The sequence below is a fragment of the Durio zibethinus genome, chromosome 8 (genome assembly GCF_047325235.1).
Source record: "Durio zibethinus cultivar Kanyao isolate XHJ-2024 chromosome 8, ASM4732523v1, whole genome shotgun sequence".
Lineage (NCBI taxonomy): Eukaryota > Viridiplantae > Streptophyta > Magnoliopsida > Malvales > Malvaceae > Durio > Durio zibethinus.
Window position 1 is genome coordinate 20940284 of NC_143169.1, and position 8084 is coordinate 20948367.

The following is an 8084-nucleotide window of genomic DNA, read 5'->3' on the forward strand; positions in this document are numbered from 1 at the left end:
CATGCACAATTCACTTAGTCTTTCACATAAAAACCCACCTGCCAAGTGCTAAATGTAGTTAATTTGCAGTCAAAAAGCCATAGCATAAAAAGCACAATTCATCTTAAATTAAACTATAGAAATGACAAACATCATTTAGTCTAATTCTCTTATTCAGACCAAAGCTCGGACATATTCTGAGTAATCTTCAAAAGTTCAAACTTCTGAATGACTTGCCAGGCTCCACAATTACATAATCAGTACAATTTTTGTTAGTACAAAACTTGCTACCATGTCTGAGATTTTTGCTTAGAAATATAGATGGAACAGGTCTTAAATTCAATGGTTGAAAAACCTGGCTCTTAATTTATAATACAAGTTATATATATGGTTTAGATTTGTTAGATATTTTAATTCAATGGTTAGATGGTAAACCAATTTATTATGTGAAAAAATAAATTTGATAATTTTAATATTATATGAAAGCGACACAAAAAAGACAAAAAATACATAATCTAAAATTTTAATAAAAACTATATATAAATTTGATAAAAATAAAAAAATATATTTAATAAAAACTATATATAAATTTGATAAAAATAAAAAAATATATTTCATATTTAACGTATTGATATGAATTTTGACATAATAATTTTTGTATTTTACATATATTAGACAAGAAACAAATGCAATATGGATACACAAATTACCAAATCTTCCAAAAGTGAAAGCACTCCCAACCTTTAAAAACAAAGAAATTGAAAGTTTCCTTGTCTCTTCATCCTCTTAGAGCAAAGAGCTTTATATAACTTTGCTTCTTTGTACTAATCAAATGTAACTTAAAGAAAGGAAATATGTACAATAAAAGTGTTGCAATCGGGATGGGAAATTAAGATTACAAATGAGACAGATGACTAGAGAAGCAACAGCCTTTCGAAATGAAGGATCGATATATGATAAGTCTTCTTTGATAACCTTGTCAAAGAGATCTCTCAATCTTTACTAGCATCGAGCAAAATCTGACGCAACCTGCTTTAGTCCCCTTTCTTTGACATCCCTTGTTACTTAATATCCAGTTCCTGTCTTCACACAACATCAATGGCAAGTAGTTAGAAAACATCACTTCAGAACTCATATTCCGTAACTCCAAACTAGTAATTACTTAGTTCTATTTATTATTAACATTAAAAAAACCACATTACCTAGTCTATGTTCCGTGCATCACCCAAAAATTTTATGGGGGAATTTCCTCCACACATGCTTTGAAATCAAAAAGTATAGACCAGGATGTCATATGAGCTTCATATGCTAGCTCAAACACCAATGGTTAACTATGCATTCATGAGTGACATTGCATGTATTTCAATAATTATAAAGGCATCTTGAAACAAGTCACCTGCTAAATATTACGATTTTCCATCTAGAAATCAACATCAAGTTGCTCGCTAAAAATAAAGAAATAGATTAAACAAATATTACATTCTTCAACAATTTTATGTCTGTTTGATAAAAAATGAGATTAAGGTAATTATAGTTCATACTTCATGCATACCTCTCCTCTGATACACATCAGTCTTGTTGAAACGCTTTGTGGAAATCATTAGAACTTAACAAAGAGCAGAAAAGCAAGCAAATAGCAAGAGCAAATTAGTTAAGACAGAGATGTAATAGCATTGATGTAACATTTCTTTTCTTTTCCCGCTGACAAGAGGAAAAAATCAGAAGTTCATTTTGCTAGAAAGCTTTGTGTTAAAAACTAATTTATAGTAGCTGGAAAATCTTCTTCATCTCTAAAATACAATCATAAAGAAGGTATGTAAAGAAGTTAAAACTAAATGTACTGCAAAGGTGTTTGTAAGGCTATCATTGAAAATTTAAAAGCAACAGGCAACAATATCAGAGACAGATCCTGATCACATGCCAGTTTCGGAGTAATGTTTTCAGAAATAGGAAAATTTTAGACAATTCAACCACAAATTTAGGCAAATAATATGCCATACACTTGAATGTGCTGCAAATTGGACAGATATTAATAATAAAATATAAAAACACCTGTGTAGTGGCTGCAATTGCAATACTCCAAACTCTTCTGTAGAAGAGCAGTTTACTTGCACGCATAGACCATCGATTATGATGCTAGGGATATGAGAAATTTTAAGCCAGTCCACCCGTCTCCTTTCTGCAGCATTCTGAAAGAATAGGACTCTGACTTATGTCCAATTGCTTTAGACTTGTATTCTGAACAATGTAGCATGGCAGTGCACTTAACTTTGGGCAGGAATCAATTGTTAGGGAACAAAGCCGAGGCATAATACTAATAAGCTCTTCTTCTTTGCTTGTTAATGGGATCCGATAATCCCACTCTTTCATATCACGAAATTCGAGATGTTTTAAACTAGGAAAGGCAATAATAGATGAAGGTGATTCTGACGATGCAGACAATGCTGACATCTCTTCTTTTTCAACACCCAAAAATTCAACTCCCACTTTTTCCAAACTTCTGATTTCCCCTACATAGAGTGATTCAAGGGATGGCAATTTCCCCAAAGGAGGCAAAATGTTCAAATGAAAGCAAAAACCCATCGAAACATGCCTCAGCTTGGCCAAGCCCATCATCTAGTTGGGGACAATGGTGGGGCTACTGTAGCCTCATATCTCTAATTTTTCCAAGCAAGGAGGTGGCTGTAAAGCTTCAAGAAGTCCTTCATCTTCTTTTCTCTCTGGCATCAACCCCTTGGAATTAGTAAAATCTAGTATCAAACTGCGGAGGCCTTTCTTGTTTTGAAGTTCTGCTTTCTTAGCTTCAGCCACATCACACACAACTCCCAGTCCACTTATCTTAAGATGTCCTTGAAGATGCATTAAATTTCCAAGATCACCAAGTGTAGATGCTTCTTTGTTAATTCCACCATCCATTGCCATGAACACCTTTAGCGTCCGAAGGTTTGTTAATCTCCCAATTCCTTTTGGCATTGTCCTCAAGCTAAACTCTGTTTGCTCATTCTCAAGATGCCTCAAGTTGGTTAGTTTTCCAATTCCAAACGGCAATTCTTTAAGACTATCACACCATGTGAGGTTTAAGGCTTGTAAGTTACATAACCCACATACTAATTCAGGTAATTTTTTCAATTTTCTATTTTGTTTCATGTTAAGGTATCTAAAATGACCCAAATTTCCTGTTTGATCAGGAAGTTCTTCAATTGAATTTCCAAACAAACTGTTACTCAAATCTAATGTTCTTAGGCAAGTCAATTAATCAAACAACATGGGCAGTGATGTGCTTAGTGATGAAGTATCATGATTGCTTGAGTCAATAAGGAGGCCACGCAACTTTTTCAAATGGTAAATATTAGGGACTATTGGTACAGCTTCTTTACGGATCAATGTTACGTGGCGAGCCTTTTCAAAAAAGTATACTCTCTGCTCTTCAAAACCATCATTTCGTAGCATCAAACATTCGGCTTCCATTAAAAGTTGAGCAAAATCATGTACTATATCATGCATTTTGAATTCCGTAATACCACTGTGAAGTTCAGACCTTTTAAAATCCTGAAAAAAAGAACACATCATTAGCTCATCAAAATATTCCCCACCAACAATATCCATCTCTTCGCATTGCACTCCCTTCAGGTAATCTTTTGCCATCCTCAACTTGATCAATTCATCTTTGTTTAAGATCTTATCTTTCGGAAAAACAGAACAATATGACATGCACTGCTTAAGAGCCCAAGGTAACTCGTAATAACCCAAAAATAAGGGAGGGAAAAGATCTCGTTCAGCCTCTTCAAGGCTCCATATTTCGCTATTCAAGATACTTTGTCATTGTTCTCTAGTTCTTTTGAACCGGAGCAGACCACCTAGAATCTTTGCAGCAAGTGGCAAGCCCTGACACTTTTCTGCAATTTTCCTGCCAATATCTGCTAAATTTTCACACTCATCTCTTGTCCTCCCATAGAATGCTCTGTGACTAAGTAATGACCAACATTGCTCTTGAGACGAGGTATGTAATGAAAATACGTTTGCTGTCGCTGTTCCCATAATTATGGCAAATTTTTCCTTACGAGTGGTTATCAATACTCTGCTCCCATGAGAGCAATACTTGAGGGAAATTTTCAGTTGCTCCCATTTTGTAGCATCTTCAGTCCACACATCATCCAACTCAAGGAGTATTTTCTTCCCCAAAACATGACTACGAATTTGCTGCAACATGTAATCCTTTCCAACTAAATTCAAAGCTTCGCCTTTAAATGCTTCAAGGATCTCTTTGGCAATTCTTATCTCATCAAAAGGATCTGAGACACAAATCCATAGTCTCTTGTCAAAATAACATTCAACCTCGTTGTGATTGTAAACCAGTTGAGCAAGTGTCGTTTTTCCGATTCCTCCCATCCCTACTAGAGAGATGATTTGCAAGCTCGAACCTCCTCCATTACTATTCTCTCCCACCAACATGTTCACTAGAATCGTTTTCTCCTGACACCTACCATAAACTTCTTCTTCATCTATGAAAGAGGAAGTTATTTGCCTTTCGGGTTCTTCAACTACCTTCTCTAACCCAAATTTATACCTATCTTTGTCAGTATTTATACACTCAAGTTGTTTATTCAAGTCTTTTATCTTTGAAGCAACATTATAGTATAGAAAACTTCGAGAGGTAAAAGAAGAGATAGAGTAGCGTATCTTCTTAAGCAAGGGAAAATTTTCAACTTCTTTTTGTTCTGTCTCCAGTTGTGATTGGAGTTTTGCAGTATTCCACTCATCCAACACATCATCAACGTCATAGGCTACATCTTTGAGTTTCTTTCACCGATTGCTCACATTGGCATCCTTTAGCTGTTGAAGGCAAAGATAAGATCTACAAATGTATCAGCATCCCAAGTATATATTCAATGAACAATTTTATACAGCCCAATACTTTTAGTCCGAAATTCTGTCCCACTAGACACAATGGAATCAAAACAGAATATGTTCCGACTTGAATTCAAGTGAAAAAAGCATTTTATCATAAAAAGAATGCATTCTTTCATTGGGAATTATTTTAGGAAATTATTGAAAAGGTCAACTCCAAGTTTTAAGATTGTGAATTGGTTGTTGATTTAGACTAGTTTTACCTGTTGAAAGTAGATTTTGCCTTTAAAAACTACTTTTTATCTAACCTCAATGCTAAGCGCACACACACACACACAAGTTTTCTAATTTACAAACTCAAACTGAAAAACTCTTTAGAAAGTACTTTTGAAATGAAAAAAATGCAGATTAAAATAAAAATTACTATATTATCTCTATATCTTTTTAATATTTTATTATTTTATATATCTTTTTAAATATTTGATCATGATACTTTTTTACAACAATATTAGACATTTAAAATTTTTAAGTGCACTTATTTTTTTTAAACACTTTATAAGCACACTTTTACTTCCACCTCAATTCTTATATCGTTTAAAATCTTTAATTTTAAACCCTAGATTTATCCTAGGATTTCAAATTCAATAATTTTTTAACAAAATCAGAAGAAAAGTATCTAAATAGCCCATCTGACAAAGTAGATAATGTTAAAAGATGATAATAATTCGGAGCGAATCATATTTTATTTACTTGAATAATACATAAAATTTTAAATTTAAATTTCAATTTGAATCAAATTTTCATATGTTTTCATTTTTTTGAATAATATATAACGTTATAAAATTTTAATTTTAATTTAAATTCGAATCCAACTTTTATAGATTTTGAAATCGAATTCGAATTAAATTTTATTGTTTTAATTTGATTTAATTTAATGATTTTTTAATTTTTAATTTATATATATTATTTTAATATAATTTTAATATATTTAAATAAATTTACATAAAAAATAATTATTTTTATTTATAAAAATGTTAAAAAAAATATACAAAATAATAAAAATATATAATTTGTTTTATTCAAACCTTTTTATTTTTTATTTTTCAATCTGAAATCCTATCTCAAACTAATATATAAATATTTTTAATTTAATTCAAACTAAATAAAAAAAAAAAAACTGATATGCATCAAACAGAACATTATAATTTTAAATTAATTTTTTATTTTTTCGATTTTCTTCTCACCATTAGCCTACTCGTCGTTCCTGTTTTGCTTCTGCATCTTGAAGAAGCGATTGAATATCCTGAAAATTGGCGGTCATTTTTCGGATTTCTTCTTCAAGACCCAGAGCCACCCCAACTTTGTGTTTTATCTCATCGGGTATCATTATCAGGGAACCCAACTTCTCCAGAACTGCTGAAACAATTAATTTCGCCATTGCTTTTTTCTTCAGACTGATCAAACAGTACCAAAGACCACTCCAAATTATTTTATAGGAAGAAAAACCCTGAGGAAAGAGGAAAAAAAAAGTGTGAAGGTAGGCTGGAATTGGGGTTTCTGTTTGCTGGTGAAGGTACACTTGGGAATTTGTAATTTGGCTGCTGTTTATCACATTATTCCTTCTTTTGGATCTTCTTTCTGTACACGCAAAGTTCTATAAATAAATTAGTCTTCGACTACAAGATTATGAACGCTTTGTTACCAAGGCACCGCAAATTAGTGGAAACACTCCTTTAGTCAGGATGCACAAATCAATGGTTTCTCACTTTCTTGCTCTTTCTGGTTTCGTGTAAACATCTATTCTCGCCGACTCAGTTTAAGTTTTTTTTTCTTTTTTTTTTCAATGTCTTAAATGATTTTTTTTATTTACAATTTTTCTAAATTTTTTAATAATAAAATTTAAATACATAAAGTTTTTAAAAATCTTATTTTTTGTAAAATTATAAAAAAAAAACTGAGTAAGAAGTAAGATTTATTACATAAATTTAAATTTTATATAAAATGAGGATTCAACCTTTATTTTAAAAATTTTAAATTTTAAATTTAAAACTAATTGATATATTATTTTTAGGTCATATTTAACGTATAAAATTATTAATAAAATAAAATGATAATCATTTTATATCATGCTTGATTTAAATTTAAAAAGAAAAATAAAAATTGTAAGAAAAATTAATATTCTTTTCGCATATAATTATTTCATCCTCTCTACTTAGAGAAAATTATTTTTAATTTATGAGATTAAATTTATATATCTAATTATATTTTTAAAACTTATATCAATACTTTAAATTATATAAATTTGAAAAAAGAATAATTTTAACAAATAAATATATTATTTTATCATATTTCTTATATACATCAAAAAAACATACGATAATATTATTTAATCTAATTTTATTTATAATATTATTTTATTTTATTTTATTATAATTTTATATATTAAATATGATCTTAAAACATAATATTTAATAAATTTAAATTTTAAATAAAAAATTTTATATTTTTTTATTTATAAAAATTGTTTAAAATCTAATTATGATTACGCAACTTATTTATGTCGGTTAACCCACACCTAGACCCAATCTGACCCCGCTTGATAGTTGATGATAGCGTAAATTATATCACTTACAATTTTGAGACTTCAAGTTTTTCAACTTTCATATTTTTATTATTGTTTTTTACATTTAGCATTTTGTGATTTAATTTCATACTTAACATGAGTTATATCAACTTGATAAATTATGAAAATATTTTAAAAAATGAGAAACCTAAAATAATTTGATAATTTTAATGAGTGAATTTACCATCCTAGCTTTTTTGAATAATAGAATTAAAATATATATTTTTTATATGATCATAATTTGATAAAAATTAAAAAATTTTTAAAATTTAAATTTATTAAATATCATTTCTAAAAATAATTAATTAAATTAATTAAATTAAACTTTTTATTATATAGATGTCTTTTCAACGTGTTAACTTGTATCTAACAATAGGGGTATCACCGAAAGTAACGAAGGAGATGGCCAAAACAGTCAAGCCATTTCCTTTTATAGGCTAAGGAAATAAGCAAATTTTCAATTCGTTTGATATAGGTTGAATACATAGCCATAGGCAAGCCATGTCCATGCATGTAAAAATGGAAAGTTTCATAGGGTCCCACCATATCACTTAGCAGTGCGATAAAGACTGAAAATTGGTGGCTAATGGCTACCACTCAGAGTTGCTATGTATGGTAAGTGTATTGTTAAACA

At 30.1% G+C, this 8084-nt stretch overlaps 1 pseudogene; it reads right to left on the reverse strand.

Moving 5' to 3' along the window:
• Positions 1–1796: 1796 nt before the first annotated feature.
• LOC111278922 (putative disease resistance protein RGA1) lies at positions 1797–6508 on the reverse strand (annotated as a pseudogene).
• Between the last annotated feature and the right edge of the window lie 1576 nt (positions 6509–8084).